This window comes from Phascolarctos cinereus, unplaced genomic scaffold (genome assembly GCF_003287225.1).
Source record: "Phascolarctos cinereus isolate Bilbo 61053 unplaced genomic scaffold, phaCin_HiC Scaffold_2;HRSCAF=192, whole genome shotgun sequence".
Classification (NCBI taxonomy): Eukaryota; Metazoa; Chordata; class Mammalia; order Diprotodontia; family Phascolarctidae; genus Phascolarctos; species Phascolarctos cinereus.
Window position 1 is genome coordinate 109320906 of NW_027555625.1, and position 18249 is coordinate 109339154.

Consider the following 18249-nt stretch of genomic DNA (forward strand, 5'->3'; position numbering starts at 1 on the left):
TTTCGGATTATCCAGTATGACTCTCATCCATCACCTTGGTGGAGCTCACCTTTGAGGGACTCCCGAAGTCCTGGGGACCTTTCTCTATTCCTCTTGACTTCTGGAGTATACCGTCGGAGCAAATGGGTTATCTAGCAACTAGTTATCCCTTGCTCTTGCAACATAACTTGCCCATCTTTTCTCATTATATATTTCTTTGGTGACATTCTTTACTCTGAATCTTCTTTATAGTTTCTTATTCATTATATGTGTCTCAGCCTGATCACACCCACCATTGGCCTTCCCGTTGTTCTCTGAAGGATACCCAATTTTTATTCTTTAAAGTCTGTAGTTTTCTATGACTCAAAGACATACAAAAAATATTGGCAGAATCCTGGTATTAAAAAGATGGGTCTTTGTTTCTGAGAAAAGTTTGAGGTCACTGTATAATGAGACAATGTGGCACTCAGGGAGTTATTTGCAAATAATTCTAGAGAATGAGCTGGTATTTGGACAAAGATAGAAAGCATTTGTGGGGTTGTAGATTCTGGTATACAGTGCATCCTTGCTGTATCTTGACAAGCAACAAATTTGAATTCAAATTCATATGAATATGAATTCTTCAGTCCATGCCAATATAGGGGCAAGCAATTCACCATGCCAATTGCACACTGATACCAGGACAAATTGTACTGTTTCATCCCAGAGGTTTACAGATAGCACAATCCACATTGCTAGTGCAATAAGCACCTCCATGTTGCCTACTGATGGAAATATTCCAAGACACCAGGATATTGATGCTATGCCCATGGGAGGAAATTGAATAGCTAAAGTTCTATAACTATGTTCACACTGCAGCAGTGAGCTTGAGGACTGTTCTTTTGCATGAGCCCAGACATCACAACCAGGCAAGATTTTCATTAAAGCAATTAGCTGGTTCAAGGTTGGAACGTGGCCACAGTCTGTGACACTGTAACCAAGCTGTCTCTTAGGCAGTGGATGAGCATTGGTTATTCGTCCTTCACTCCCTGACTACAGTTGAGGCCAAGGCATTGGCAGGATGACATCTGTCAGGGATCGGATGGCATCAATCAGCTCCACAAGCAGGGAAATTAGATCTCCCAGCCTTTCCTCCTGCCTGAAACATTCGTTCAACAAATATTTATTGAACATCCACATACACACCACTATACTAGGTACTGTAGGGGATTTAAAAAAAAAGGTATGATTCCTCTGCCCTCAGAGAGCTTACAGTCTAATTGATAAGACAAATCTAATTCACATGAAAAGTGCAACAATCACACAAGGATTGAATATTTATTTCATCTTCAGACTTTTGCCACCCAGAAAAGCTAAAATGATACATGAGTCCTTTTGAAATTCAGTAGGAATACAAGGACTTGGAATTGGGCTCAGAGAATTAAGGCCATCAGTGATCCCAAGAGATTCCATGTTCCAGACTCTTGGGTGGAACCAAGAGCACTCCTAAACCACCACAAAGAGATGACCACCTGTCCTGTGATTCAACAGCCAAAATGACAGCTTCACAATTTTTTAAGTGCCTCTACCAGGAAAAGGAAAGCAGAATTTCATGGGAGTTCATTTTCCAAAATTCTCTAAAGAAACAGTTTGAGTTTCTTTTGCTTAACCAAATGTGATAGGACATTTTAAGTCTGCTGTTTTATTTATTAACCACTGTTCTACCTGCTGCTAGCAGGAAAGGGTTTTTAAGGAATTTACACCTCTGTGGACCTAAAGGCATCTCCTCAATGAAACCCAGTCTCAGGAGATTCAAATTCCACTTCAGTGAACTCACTGAGGGAGAACTGGAAGGGCTATTGGGGGGACACTTCTGTGTAACTGGGAGGCCAGTGCCCAGAGGAAAAAGATAAGAGGAAGCAAGACACCAGGAGGGGGTAACATCAATTTGTCACATCAGTGATGGTGGTGGCAGAATGCTGGCACCACACACAGCCTGCTCACTTGGTGTGAGGTGGAGATGAGAGAAGATGCTCTGGAAGTCACTCCTCTGAGAGAGTTTACTTTCCAATTAATTTTAACAAGGCCAGGGTGAACTCTGTGGCAGTCACTCTACTACCTGTTCTGTCTTCTCAAACATTTGCCAAGATAACAGTGAAGTGACAAGTACAAGGCATTTAAAACAGATGTATGAGTGGCAGAGAAAAGAACAGTGACTGGGGCTTGTGATTTGTCTGCCAGCTCAGATTGATTTGCTGTGTTCTGTTGCCTGTCTTGGGACTTGGTCTTCAACTTCCAGGCAGCTCTTTCCTCAAGGGACTTGCCCCCCAACTCCCTTTCCTAAGAGGCAAATGAATCAGCATGATGATTTAAGGGGCTATATCGCTAGAAAGCAAAGATATGACTTTTAGGGCCACAGAATTGTATGAAAATATGGGAAGATGCCTAGGCCAAGTGCAATTCTAAGGCTTTCCAAAGGGGAAAGGTACTATGCCTGAAAGAAACCCAAGGTTTCCCAAGAGATCCCCCAGTCCCAGGAAATGATTGAGTTCTTAGGAGTCTCAGATCAATTCTACAAAAGGAAGAAAGATCAGGGACCTATGACTCAGAAGTCCCAATAATGAAAGTAGCCAAACTTGTAACTGCTCCATTTTTCTCTAGAAATCTGGTCTCATATTGTGGATGGTAGAAACACAGAGGAAAACTATGGGAAGTAGACTTTGCAAACCAATGCCTCCATTCTTTTTTAGAGTGCTTTCCCAGTTGTCTGGATCTTGAGCTGTGAAAATGTCCATAATTTGAAAGTCAGAAGGGGAACGCTACAAAGGACAGCATTGACCAAACAAGACTCCAAATAAAAGAAAGCTCACCACCCCCAATAAGGGCAACTATCCAGTTAAAAATGAAATACAAATAGCAGGCAACAACAGTCATGATGAATACATTCATTGTTTATGTGTAGCGTTGAAGGAGGCAAAAGGTTTAGGTAAGGCAGAGTCCCTGATCTTAAGTGTAAGGGTGGGGGGAAGGAGAGAAGGAAAGGAAATAAGAATTTATTGAGTGCCTACTATGTGCCAGGCAATGCACTAAATCCTGTACAAATATTATGTCATTTGACAATTTAATAGGCAACAATATCCCAACACAGATAGCTAAAAATATATAATATTACAGTATAATTGCATTAGAGAATTATAAAACAAAATGATTTGTGAGGTCTCAGAAAATGCTTCTAGGTGTCAAAGGATAGGTTGGAGGGTATTCCAGACATATGGGAAATTGGGCTAAAACCCAAAGGCTTAAGATCAAAGATCAAAGGCTAGAGTTCCCCATTTGGGCTGAATATAAAATGGATGAAAACTGGAGTAATACAATATAAAACTGGAAAAGTAAGAGGGCACCAGGATACGGAAGATCTTAAAGCCAGACAAAGGAGTCTAAACTTTATTCAGTAAGAAATAGTGAGCTACTAAAGATTATTAAGCAATGGTGTGACATAATCATGTCTATGGACAAGAAAATTGAGATGGTAATGGTATGGATATATTAGGGCACGTAAATATTCTAGTGGATGGATCACTGGGTATTGAGTCGAGAAGACCTGCATTCAAATCTGGCTTCAAACACACTAGCTGTGTGATCCTAGGCAACATATTCCTAGAGGAAGCTAATGATATTCAGACTACAAAGATTCAATGTCAGGTACAAATAGCAATGATCATAGTAAGACAAAAAAAATGGATATTAATATGTCACACCAGAAAGCTTCATTGGTCCATTCATTTGAGTTTTCAGCCCATCTGTCCAGGGCGGGGTGCCTCTTTACAGCCTTGCCTGAATACTTTTGAGCTAGGAAGCTCTCATTGCGTCTACTCTGTGCATTAATGTCAATGGAATCCACATGGTGATGGACATCTATAGAATCTATGCAGTAGTGCCCTCTCAGTGCACGACTCTTTAATCTCTGGGTTTAATAGCCTAGCCTGATAACACCTTTACCTGTCCCTGCTTGCTATTGAAAAACAAAAACAAACAAAAAGAAAAACTTGCGAGAATTCATCAATGGCACATTAGCATTGCTTTTGATGAGAAACCAATGAAGAGTAAATAACTAGTTTGTGTCAAAATTAAAAATACAAACACTATCATATTAGAACCATTCACGCTACAAGAGATTGAACTCTGCAGTGCTCTATCTACTGTACCATGTAGCTGTTACAAAAAAAAGGTTTGTAGATCTTTTTCATTTTTATTCTTTTGTTGTTCTGTTTTTATTACTGTGTCATTGGTATAGCTTTGTTTAGGCGGGTCTCTCACTCAATTTTCTTTTAACTCAACTGCTTTATGAGGCAATACCACACATAACCCTCTACCATCCTTTCTTAGTAAGATTTTACAAATGAGTTTATATTCTAAAATGGTATTGTCATTGGTTCTGCCACTTGGTCTTATTATGTCCATTGAGTTACATCAGTTAAAATGTATGAAATTTCTGCAGTCTGTGTCTATATCTGTTCTTTCATCCATATCCTATTTCTTTTCTTCTCAAAAAGTCTAAATTTGCCTACTTGAAACTTTTGCCCTTTGCTACCAGTTCTGTCCTCTGGAGGCAAGCTGAACAAGTATAATTGATAATTAAATGATAAATTCAGAACAGTACTTGGCACCACAACTCTCTCCATAATCCACCATCATGCCTCCAAAAATTTCATTCCATGTGAAAGATCATTTGTGGCCTCTTCCCTTTCCATGTCCCCCATCAAAAGATGAACTATGTGTATAATCTTCTGTTACTAAAATTTTTTATTTTTTTTAAGTGGTCATAAATGCTGGCTTGATGACAATCCAGAAATATTCCACATACTAAACACACACATACACATACACACAAACACACACACACACACACAGAATTCACTATGGAAACTGCTTGTTTTATTTTTGTTTATGTTATTGAGTTTCAGCAAATGACACAGCTGAGTGTTTATCCAATCATAAGAAAATTCATGTTAGTATTGGTATTATTGTTGTATTTTTTTCCTTCCTTTAAAAGATACAAGCAATAAAAAAAAAAAAGGATTTGAAAATACTCTCACATACACACTTATACAAATTTTCACTTTGGAAAAGAGTAGCTCCAAAAGCTTTCCACTTTCCACAACTCTGTTTTCTTCCTTTCCATCAAGACTAAAAGCACTCTAATTCAAAGATCCTAAAATCATCAAAGAGGCATATTAGTAATCACTGCTTTCAGCTCCACCTCTATCTACCTCCACCCATCCTTTCCCAGAAGGGCTTTGTACCTGGCACATTAGGATTTAACCTGCCCTTGCTGTTAAGGGTTTATATGGGAAGTATTTGTCTGGACAGGCTTCCCCAGGCCTGAATGGACCTAGAGGAAGAAGCCTACCCAGGAGCAAAGCAAAGAGGAAAAGGGAGGGGTGAGGGGAATAGATCTTGTTAACACCATTATGTTATAGAGGACTCCCGAAATCATAGCTACGATTGGCAATTTAACCAGATTTCATGGAGACTACTGTGAAATGGTAATTAAATCTAGATGAATGAGTATAGCAAATAATGGAGAAACAGGAGATGAGACACATGCATGTAAGATTCCTTATTTTGCAATTAGATGTAATAAATGAGAGCTTTGGGAGTCTGACCACTAATTTGAATTACACACTTCTTGGCGACCAGCAAAATGCATGGGGTAGTCTGCCTAAGACTTCGAGTGAGTCATTGCTCTGTCCCATCCAGATCTTCCTTTTGGTAGAAATGAGGAATAACTAGACATACGAGTAGCCTGATATGGATATGTCCTTCCAGGTCTTTAAGGGAAACAGATGACACACAAAAGAATATTTTCCTAAAAGGTACTCCTTAATCTCAAGATGTTCCCAACCTCATAGTAGGTAGGAAAAAATGTCCACTTAGCTCCCAGAGGTTCACAAAACCTATGGAACCTCATTCCCATGAACCCATTCCTTGAAGGTCTCTAAGTGAGGAAAATAATAAAAGAGATCTCTGATATATAACAACATCTCCAACAAGAACTTGTTTATGACACTTTCAGATTCGTGTAGCACATTAGCCACATTATCTCATTTGACCCTCACATTAGCTTTGGATATTGGTACTATTATTTACCCTCATTTTACAGATGAGGAAAATGAGACTCAGACATTAGGGAATTTTCTCAGGGTCATGTGGCTTATACCATACACAAGATCATGTATTTAGAGATAGAAGGGATATAAGAGATCATCCTTTATACTTTATAGATGGAGGCTAATAGAAGGAGGAAATGGAGGCTAAGAGGTTACATGACTTGCCCAGGGTTACACAAGCTAGTAAGCATCTGAGGAAGGATTTGAACTTGCATCTTTCTGACCTTCAAGCCAGGAGTGTGTGTGTGTATGTGTGTGTGTGTGTGTGTGTATGTGTGTATATATACACACATACATACACACATGCATACATATATATACATATACATATATATATGTATATATACATACATATATATTTGCCCAATACTATACATATTATAGCTAATGATAATGGCTGACATTTATAATAGTGCCTTAAGGTTTGCAAGATGTTTTATAAACATTATCACATTTGATCCTTACAACCCTGTGAGGTAGGTGCTACTATTGTCCCTATTTTACATATGGAGAACTTGAGGCAAACAGAAGTTAAGTAATTTACCCAGGATCATACAGCTGGTAAATGTATGATGCCAGATTTGAATTCAGGTCATCGTGACTCCAGGTTCAGTGCTTTATCCACTAACCATCTAGCTGCCCTTACGCGTCTACAGCAAGATGCAAGCCAAGGTCCTCCTGACTCAAAATCCAATGCTCTATCAACTATGCCATGCTGCAAAACTCTGGCCATAGTATGGTATAAGCAAAAAGGAGTCTTGGGATACAGGGTCATTGGCTCCCAAGTTTATGCAAGTTTCTAGGTACCCAAATTCATTAGGGATTTCTGCTAAATATCTGTCTCCTAATTGTGAGGTCTAGATTATTACTATATGCTGCCTCCATGACACCATTCTGATGATTACCATGATCCACAGAATAACCTTCTACAATTTCATTAACATTCACCCCTAATGAGTTCCAAAAAGCCTCTTCATCCCCTGGCCACCTAAGGAGGTTCGACAACAGGCATCTTTCTAAGGGCCTGGTGATAGCACAAAGAGTGATACCAAGTACAAAGATTAGGTCTCCTTGACTTGGAATCCAACAATCCAAATATCACTGGGACGTAGTGAGTTTACTAGGGGAGGATGGTGGGGGAGGGGGCACAGGAATTACAAACTTTAGCTTTTAAGAAGAAACCCTTTACCTCTCAAGATAGTCAATTCTGCTTTTAGATAGCTCTAATCATTAGAAAGATTTTTTCCTATTGTCATGCTTCACTTTTCCTCTTTGCAAGTTCCCCTCACCACTCTTCATTCTATCCTATGTGTTCAAACAGAATAGGTCTAATCCTTCTTCCATATGAGAACCCTGCTGCTAAATGAAGATAGCTATCATATTTCCCCTAAGTCTTCTGTAAGCTAAGCTTTTCCAGTTCTTTCAACAGATCATACACCATGTTCTCAAAGTTCTCCAAAATCTGGGTTTCCCTCCTTTGGGCACTCTACATTTAATCAGTCTCTTTCTTAAAATGCCGAGATCTGAACACAATACCCCAGATATAGTCTGACCAGGGGCAGAGCACAGTGGGACTTCCTGATAGGGGATATGGAGGAGAGGCCATGAGAGTGATTGCTCTAAGAATGTTCAAATGGAAACTTTGGGACTTATATTCAAAATACACTATTTCCTTAAGATCCACAGAAAAGAAAAATACTAAAATAGAGAATGTTATAATGTTACTTTAGCAGGTTATATTTAATGAATATGTTAAGTATAAGATTTCAATTCAACAATCACTTATCCAACATCCTCTGGGTGCCAGGAATTGGAGAATGAAACAATCTCTATCCTCAGAGAGGTTATGTTCACTTGGGGTGGCCAATACCATAATTATATAGAGGTAAGTAAACCAAAAACTATATATACAAAGTCAATGCAAAATAATTTCAGGGAATGGGATGGAGAGGCGGGAAGAGATCAAAAAAGACCTCATATAGAATATAGCGCTTCCACTGAGCCTTAAAAGAAGGCATCAGTTCCTTCCAATTTCATTTCTGGAATTCATTCCAGACATGGAAGAACAACTGTCCAGAGATACAGAGGCAGGCAAGAGGTAGAAGGTGATGTTTAAAGATCACAGCTAATAGACTAGTTTAGCTAAAAGTTGAATTGAATGAAAGGGAGTAATGGGCAATAGCCTGGAAAGGTAGGATGGAGCCAGACTTCAAAGGGCTTTAAATGCCAAACAGAGGTGTTTTATATTTTATTCTGGAAATAACAGTGAGTCATTGAAGCTTCTTGAATACGGAAGTGACATAGACAGACCTGTACTTTAAGAGTGTCAATTTGGCAGCTGTGTGGAAGATAGATCAGAGGGAAGAGAAACTTCAGGCCAGGAGACCAATTAGAAGGCTGTGCTACAACAGTCTAAAAGGTGATGTGGGCCTATGTTAGAGTGTTGGCCGTGTGAATGGAAAAAACAGATGTCATGAGGATAGAATTATCAAGACCTGGTAACTAAATGGATGGGGTGGGATGGGGTCGGGGAGTGAGGAAATTTTAAAAGTCCATAAGAACTCAGTTTCCTCAACTGGTAAATGAGAGGGTTGGACTTAAACGACAACTGAAGTCTCTTCCTACTCTAAAGCTATGAGCCTATGATTACAAGAGTCATTTTGAGAAAGGTTTAAAAACAATACTTTATATCATCTCCCTATCATGTTTTGTCCTTACATTAACCCATTAGGTAGGGAATTCAAGTTCAAGCCTTATCCCTACGGCTCAAAGAAATTAATTAACTTGTTTAACCTTTGAATCCATTCAAAGTCAACTATTGATTGACTTTACTACTCTTACTCCACTCTCCAAAATGGACCACGAAAGGCTGGGCATGGGAAAAGTCAAGACACTGTTCTAGACACACACACACACACACACACACACACACACACACACACACACACACACACACACACACACACCCTTTCCAACCTCTTTCTCTGAGAATTATAGTTGTCACCATTCTTGCTGGAAAAGGTGTATTAATCAATTGCCCTACTGTTCCACTTGCCATCTCTGTAACTTCTCAGACCAAAATTCCTTTCTCAGTCTACCATTCACCTATATGTGTTGTCTCTTCCATTAGAACATAAGCTTCTTAAGGGCAGGAGCTGTCTTGCTCTTGTTTTTGTATCCCTAGTACTAGACACATAGTAAGTGCTTAATAAGGACCTTTTATTCATTCATACAACAAACATTTATTTAAACTAAAATTCAATAAATATTTATTAAGCTCCTCCCCGGTGCAAGGCAGAGAGGCCATGTGTTATGGTGAAGAAAGGGCTTGCCTTAGAGTAAGTAAGACATGAATTAAAGTATTTTCTCTAACTAATACCAGCTATCTGACTGAGAGCAAGAGACATACTTTCTCAGTGACTCAGGAGATGCTCTAAGAAAAGGATTTTAACCTCTTTTTTGTGCCATGGACACTTTAAGCAGTCTGGTAAAACCTTTAGACCCCTTCTTAGCATAATTTACAAGAAAATAAAGAATTGAAGAAAATGCTAAATTTCAATTAGAAGTTGATAAAAAATAAAGATAGGAGAAAAAAATTTCCTATCCAAGTTCAATTCGTGAACCTCTTGAGGTCCATAGATCCCAGATTAAGAAGCCATACTGTAATACTATAAGTTAGACAGGAGTGGTTAATTGAATCAACAGAGAGATTTTTCATACTAGGAGTTCCTCACACAGATTAAAAATCACAAAAAAAAAAAATATTCAAGGCACTCTGTGGTATATCACATCACTGGAAAAATAAACAATCATTTGTTTTGATTAGCATGTGACTCTCAATTCCTACTCTCCTGGCTATCAGCATAAGACTTAAAAGATAGTTCTTTCTTGATCTTTGAGTATATAGTACACCCTTATCTGATACTTTCATCTCAGGCATCTACCAAAGGCCTTAGAAGCGACCTTATTGTAGTAGCTTTTCATTATTCGAAGAAGAAAAAAAAATGCAAGGAGGTATTCAGTGGCATAAAAGACGAGCATTGACTTTTCCATTGGTAATCTGGTCCATGTGTTCCCTGCAACTGAGCATTTTCAGAAGGCCTGACTGTCTGGGTTAATTGTTTAATGCTTTTAGTTAGAATTAAACTTTGCACCTGCTCTGACAGTGATAAATTAAATGTGCTCCTTTTCCAATACTGTTGCCCTCTTTAAGTAGAGACCAAGAAGTGTATCTCCCTTCTTCCCTAGCGTTTGAGGAATCTGTGCTACATTGGAGTGTAAACCAGCATAATTTGTCACTAGAGCTAGCGCCAATTAAATTGATTGCGTTGGACTGAACTTTAGGACCTCTAATGCAAGCACTAAGGGAAAAATGGGCTTTTTTCTGCCCATTTCCCCATGTGGCACTTAGGCATAGCTCAACAGTGGAAGGCTTTCAAGGTTCAAAAGGGTTTTATTTTCAAAAGAAATGGGCATTGATCAGTTGCATTTAAAGGCAAAGATAATTCCAGAGCTTGAAGGCTGGATTTGTGTTTAAGGTCTAAATCTCTTTCTTTAACCTTGGGGGGCCAGTATAACATAAAAGCAGCAAAGAGATTACGATCACAAAGGGTTGGCGAGTGTAAATGATGCTGTGGCCTTCTTCAAATACAGCCCTGTCCACATTCACAAGCCTAGGCACAGGTCCATTAGTGACCTGTTGGTTCTTACACCTGTAAAAACAACTTGTGCTGATCTGTCACCCCAGTGTTATCTCTCCAAATGGTTCTGGGTAGAAAAAGGAGAGGAAGACTGGACTTGCTTAAACCAGAGAGTTCAGCTTTGCCTCCCCAAAGCTGATTGAAAAAGTAAACACTCTAAAGGTCAGCGTGGCAGAGACAACCAGAAAATCCTCTCTCTTTGTCACTGTAGCACAGACAGCCCATGAATGAAGGGGCTGGGATACAGCGGTCCAATCCTCCGTCGGGAGGTGGAGTCTCAACGGCCTGTTCAGTCCCAGGGAGGCCTGGAGAGAGTGGAGAGGGGCTTCATCCAGTCATTATCTTGGCCACATCAGCTTCAGTTTGTTATGCCAAGTCCTACCAAGAGAGGTTGTAAATATGCTCTAAAAAGTTATTACTTTGGCCTTCTGGGTTCCTTTATTTAGTGGCTACCAATTTTTTATTTTCTCCCATCTTGCCTCTTGGCTCAGATTCCCACAATCAGCCCTGTAGAATATCATCACCATTTGAGCAGCCCCACATGTAGATCAAATCCAGGAAGCTTACAGTGCCAGATCAATCGTCTCTATTTCCACCAAAGGCAGTGAAACTGGAGGGAAATTTGCCCATTCACTCAGGCTCAGACAATTAGCTTCTCTCCCGCCCTCCTCCTTAAAGAAACAGTGCAGATGATAATAATGCCAACTTGACATAAACTTCACTGTCCGGTTCCCTCCAATGTCCTCCTTTCCCGAATTCTAGTTTCCCCAATGACAGCAGGCCTCTTGTCTTATATCAGGACTCTAGTTTTATAGAAAAATCCATAAAGGGAAAGAGATTAGCCATTGTAAAATCTTCTTTATTCTTCAAACTGGTCCCTATTAGCAGGAATTCAGCAACTTCTCCCTTCAGATTCCCCCCGGTTCAGCAGCTATCTATTGTTTCCATTCTCTGCATTTGTAGATTCAAAACAGAAGTGGGACCCATTGGCACAGTGGGTGGAATTCCAATGGCACGGTGGGGTGCCATGGGAGGTGGGCAGCAATGGGCCCATGGGTCAGTTTATAAAAGAAAATATTAATAGGCCCAGTGAAACCTCCCAGCATTTAATTATAAAGGAAGACTACACTAACACTGCCTACTGATGATATGCACGTCCAGGAATGTGCCAAATGATAGCTTATTGATTTGTAGAGCAAAAATTCAAATCTGCTTGCTGATTTGTGCATATCATACTACTGGATTAAAACAGGAAACTAAAAAAAAGCCACCTTTTTTTCCCAGTGTCCTGGTATTTGCTGTGTTCTGTCCCACCGCATCCTAATTAGGATCCATAGTGAAAACCCAGAGGGAGGAAGTACATACATCTCTTTGATTCTCGAAAACACACTTTGGACACACTGCTATTGGTACTCTAGAGGTGAGGTGAGTCTGAATGGAAGCAGCCCCAGACCCTCTGGGTGATGTTTCCCCAGAGAGTGTCACAGTTTCAATGCCAACCCCTCCCAGATTAGTTAGCTAGGCAAAGGACAAAGGAAGTGAAAAAAAGAAGCAGAACATGGTACCAGATAATTCGGGCTGCCAAGAAGAAAGAGGAAGTGACAGAAAGTCTAACAAGCCACGCGGAGCAAGAATACTCCTTATGGCAATTCTTTATGTGGCCTAGGGTTGAAAACTATAAAAGGGCCTCTTCTCTCTCCCCTGAAATCCAGGAGAAAATAGGAGATTTCTTAGCAGAAAAATTCAGGCTGGAGGTACAGTTTTCAGAAAGGAAGCTGAAGTCTCTGGGATCACTCAGAGGATTGGTCCTGATGGATTTCAGGTTCGCCTGAAATTTCTATCTGTCGATTGACTAGCCACCTCTTATGTGCCAGGCACTGTGCTCAACTCTGGGGGTACAAAGAAAGGCAACAGACAGCTCAGCCTCCCAAGGAACTCAAAGTCAATGCCAAGAGAATCATCAGTGACTGAGATAGTTCTCTCCTGCTGTGCTTGGGCACAGAATCTTCTGGTAGATCAGGAGATGGCAAAGGCCATCTAGCGAGTGCCCAAACCTGTCATTCTTCAGATGAGGAAACAAGGCCTATTGAGATGAAGTGATTGGTCCGAGGCTGTACAAATAACAAGTAGAAGAGCTAGGACCTTCTCACTATAAATCCAACACTCTTTCCTCCTTATAACTCTGCTTCCCTAAGGTACAGGGGTGGGAAACCTGGAAACCTTCAGCCTCAAGGCCTCTCCTTCTGTGGCAACCCTAATCCTGCAGAGGGGATTGCATCTGTTGTAATTCACAGCACCTCCTCTGTGACTGCTTTATATTACTATGCCCTTTTTTAAAAGTTACATTTTCTTTTTCATTGTCAATTTAACAATCATCAAAACCCCAAAACATTTTGAGATACAAAAAAGAACAAGAAAAAAGGCTTCATAAGAAACTATGAATTTTTGCTGTATACCGTTTTAAAGAAGTACAGACAGGCATATATGTGTTCAGGATAATAACAATAATAATACTAGCTAGCATTTACACAGCACTCAATGTGTACTAGGTACTGTGCTAAGTGCTTTACAACTATTATTTCATCTGATCCTCACAACAATGCCAGAAGATAGGTCTGATTGTTATCCCCATTTTACAGGTGAGGAAACTGTGGCAAACAGGTTAAGTGACTTGCCCAGGGTCACACAGCTGGTAAGTGTCTGAAGGTGGATTTGAACTCAGGTCTTCCTGACTGGGGCCCAAAGCTCTATCCACTGAGCCACCTGGCTGCCTCCCAATAAGACCTCGTTTTTCAGTTGTGTCCAACTCTTTGTGACCTTATTTGGATCTTCTTGGCAAAGATAGTGGAGTGGTTTGCTATTTCTTTCTCCAGCTCATTTTACACAAGAGGAAACTGAGGCAAACAGGGTGAAATGATTTGCCCAGGGTCATATAATTAGTGTCTGAAGCTACATTTGAACTCAGGTTTTCCTGACTCCAGGCCCAACACTCTATTCACTGTGCCCTCACCAAGGCCTACCCCTTCCATAAATCATCAGCTGAAATCCTGTGGCATACATATTCTATAACACATAATTTAGCACTTAATTATTGCCATCCTGCATTGTCTGCTTTAGTTTCTTGAGGATCAGTATTCTCTACCCACTTAAACTGCAGGCTCACGAGGCATTTTTTAATTTCCCTCACATTACCTTAGCAGAGAGATTTAGATAGGGATGATTGGACTTATGACTTCATTGATCTAGGGAACTCCCAGGTGAAGAAACTCCTCCAGTTAATGCAAGTCACACCTCTGCCCTTTGTAGTCCTAGAAAGTTGGTTAGAGCATTGAGAAGTTAAGTGGTTTGCCCAGGGTCACAGAGCCAGTACATACAAGAAGTGGGACTTGAATCCAGATCTTCCTGGCTTTGAGGTCAGCTTTCTATCCACTATGCCATATTGCCCCTGACATATAGAAGGTATTCATTAGTTGGTGGCTGAGATGGTGGGTCAGTTCAAATCAGACCAAACTATTTCTTCTCATTCATCTCCAGGTCCCTTCTCCTAGGGCAACTAGATGGTTCAATGGATAGAGCACAAGACTTAGAGTCAAGAAGTCTGGAGTTCAAATCCAACCTCAGGCATTTTTGTAGTTGTATGACCCTGGACAAGTCACTTAATCAGTCTGTGCTTCAGTTTCCTCATTTGTAAAATGACAATGATAACACCTACCTGGAAGGGTTGTCATGAAGATAGAATGAGTTAATATTTGTAATGTGCATTGAAAACCTTGAAGTGCTATATAAATGCTAGCTGTTATTATTATTATTATCATTATTATAAGTAGATGTACTAAAAAGAGAAGACAGGCATATAAAGAAGTCATTGAAATTAGCATATTTGCCTCTGTCTCAAAGCAAATAGAAATCAGAATAGGACAACGGAAATCATTGAGTTTTATAGGAAACCCTCTCTCTGACCTTCCCTACAATTGTAGAGGGCATCACCATCCTCCTGGTCCCTAAGACTCACAACCTATGTCATCCTCACTATCTCTCATCCCTCATATCTGCCTACCAATTTCACCTTTGCAATATACCTCTTTCTCTCCTCTGATTGTTGTTCAGCCATTTTTCAGTTGTGTCCAACCTTTCATGACACTATTTGGGGCTTTCTTGGCAGAGGTACTAAGTGGTTTGTCATTTTCTTCTCCAGCTCATTTTACAAATGAGGAAACTGAGGCAAACAGGATAAAGTGACTTGCCCAAGATCACACAACTAGTAAGTATCTGAGGCTGGATTTGAACTCAGAAAATGAGTTTTCCTGACTCCAAGCCCAGTGCACTATTCACAGGGCCACCTAGCTGTCTTCTCTTCTCTGATACTGCCACCCATCTGATGCATCCCCTCATCACTTCGCACCTGGATTATTGCAACAGCCTGCTGATGGATCTGCCTGCTTCAAGTCTCTCCCTACTACAATCCATGCTCCATTCAACTGCTAACATGATTTTCCTAAAGTTATCTGACTATGTCACCCCCCCTACTCAATAAACTCCGGCAGTTCCCTACTGCCTCCAGAATCAAATACAAAATCCTCTGCTTGGCATTTGAAGCTCTTTATAACCTAGCCCAGTCCTACCTTTACTCCGTTTTCTTACACTTTACTCCCTGCCAAGTATTTTTTGATCCAATGACACTGACCTCATGGTTGTTCCATGAACAAGACGTTCCTCTTGGCTCAGGGCATTTTCTCTGGTTGTCCCCCATGCTTGGGATGTTCTCCTCCCTCATCTCTGCCCACTGGCTTCCTTTAAGTCCTAACTGAAAAGCTCCATCTTCTATAGGAAGCCTTCCTCCACTCCACCTTAAGTCTTAAGTTTTCCCTCTATTAATTATTCATATTTATCATACGTATCTGGAGTGTGGATGCATATATTTGTCTGTTGACCCCCATCAGAGTGTGAGCTCCTGGAGGGCAGGGGCTCTCTTTTGCTTCCTTTTGCATTCCCATCACTTAGCACAGTGCCTGACACATAGTAGACACTTAATAAATGTTTATTGATTGATGGAAGTCACCCAGTAAACCCTAAAACAAATGTAATTATCTGCCTTTCCTACCTATTCTCTTTTTATTTGGGGGCTGATAAAGGAAGGACTCAGCCAATGAGTTAGAGACAGATTTTTGTGTACTCTAGGCTCTCTGATATGGGGAGCACTGAAAGGTAATAGGGAGGCCTATCCAAATTCAACCCATTCTTCCAATTCAGTTCACCCTTTGGAAAGCCAAAGGAAAAAAGCCCAAGTAAACCAGGCCACACAATCATTTCCCCCTCTAACCTCCCTCCAGTTCTCTCAAACTAAGCCAAACAACATAGACCTTGATCATATCCCATCTTACATTACTCTCTATTCACCTCACAAAGGTTATTGCTGTCTTCTCAACAAGCTCCCAAAGGGCAGAGGTCATGCTTTTCTTGTATGCTGGTCAGAGAATAGTGGGAACGTATTAAATACTCATTAATTAATTGGTCAGCTGAGTGACTAGGAGAAATATTGGTCCACAGAGCCACTGCCATTTAGGGGATCCAAATAGGTTTTGTGATGGACCAGTGATTTGTAAAAACTGCTGAAAAGCTGTAGCCCAGGACCATGAGGTCCCTTTAGCCAAGAATAACAGGCTTTCAGCAAAGCCAGGGGAGAATTCTATGAGATATTTCCAAATAATATGCTCTTTCTGTAAAACTCATTTCAATTTCTATGGAGTAGGGTTTAAGAGAACATAGTAATTAAGGCAGAGGTTAGGCAGTCCTTAAGGACCTACCCTGCTTGCCTCCATGATCCCAACAAGGCTGCAAAGGAAGCTGAGCCCAGCTCAAGATCAGAGATTTTTCCCACTGAATCTAGACATCCTTGCAGTCAGTTTCTACCAGCAATGGAAGTGGGCTTGACTGGAGACTTCAGGAATGTGCAAAATCTTGTAAATGGTTTGTGACTTTGCAGAATATAGATTGTATCCTGTCAACCAGCTGTCCTAACCTGAAAATGCTTGGAATTGGAATGAGTGGATTAGCCTTTCAAACTCATCAAGATCAGGTCAAGTTCACAGGACCCTCAAGAGAGGCTAAAGCACTGTTTGGATCTACAACCTTGAAAAACCATTAGTGTTTTTACTTTGGTTTAGCTTTGTTTCCTCTGGCCCCTCCCTGCCCTCCAACTTTCCCCTAACAATCTTTCCTCCACCCCTTTTGCAAAATGAGACATTAGCCTAGTTTTCAGGAAGGCAGTAGGATGGAGAATGGGGAATACATTCTATAAACCATTTTCTAATAAATCCAAATAGGCCCACTATGCTGGAATCAACTAAGCACATGTTTCTCTCTGATTATAAATGAAATGTCAGTCTAAATTCCTGAAAAAAAAAATGCTGACTTTAGCCCTGACAGGCAAACTCTTCCACTGGGAGAGTGCCTCCAGTGGTGAACATTCAGCTCCCCCCAAACTTCCCTGATCAGTTCTTTTAAAATGAAACGCATTCAATTAAAGCTCATTCTACTCTATGCTGCCAAGTGTCGGCTGAGGGGTTTTTTCCACGCCTCACTTCCAACCCAGCAGGATGATTCTGATGGGTGGAAAACTGTAATACCTTTCTTTCGAATGGTGGAAGATTGGACTGAAGCCATGCCAGCGTCACACCAGTCCCGTCAGTCATTATCACTGACTTCTTCTAGGTCCTTTATGACAGAGCTCGTAAGGTCTCCAAAGTGCTCATAAGCACTGGTTACTGCTTTTCCTTCTGCCCACCTATCCACACCGGCTCCTCATCCTTGGAGGAATACAGATGGATTATTCCCATCCGAGAGAGAGGCAGAGAGAAGTGAAGTCAGTTAGCTCAAAACCAACAACACCCACAAAAAAAAAAAAGAATTTGAATCCAAGGCTTCCATCTTCCAATTGTAACCAGTGTCCTTTAAACCATAGTGCCTTTTACAAGCTGCTTTTAAGTTCTAAATTTAAATAGTAGCCTTCCTCTGAGGACCTCTGTGAGGAGTCAGTACCGATTCATCAAGGATAGGATGATACAGGTGAAAACCCAAATGTTGAGTATTCTATCCACTGTCCATTTAGTCATTCATTCATTAAATACTGCTTGAGAGATTACCACATGCAAGGAACTCTGCTGTGACTTTTTTTTAAAAAGCAATCAAAAAATAGAAGGTATATCCTTGTCCTCCAGAATCTTACAATCTAAATTTAACCATAACATAAGAGTGAAAAAGAAGTACTAAGTACTACTAATGAGTGGTACAATTTAAATTACTATGGTAGTCACATGGGAGGAAGTGGCCAGAGGAATGGAGTTGAGCTGGGCCATAAAGTATGAGGAGGCTAATTAACATGTTAACTTACCAAGGCTTTTCCATAACTATTTCTCGCCTAG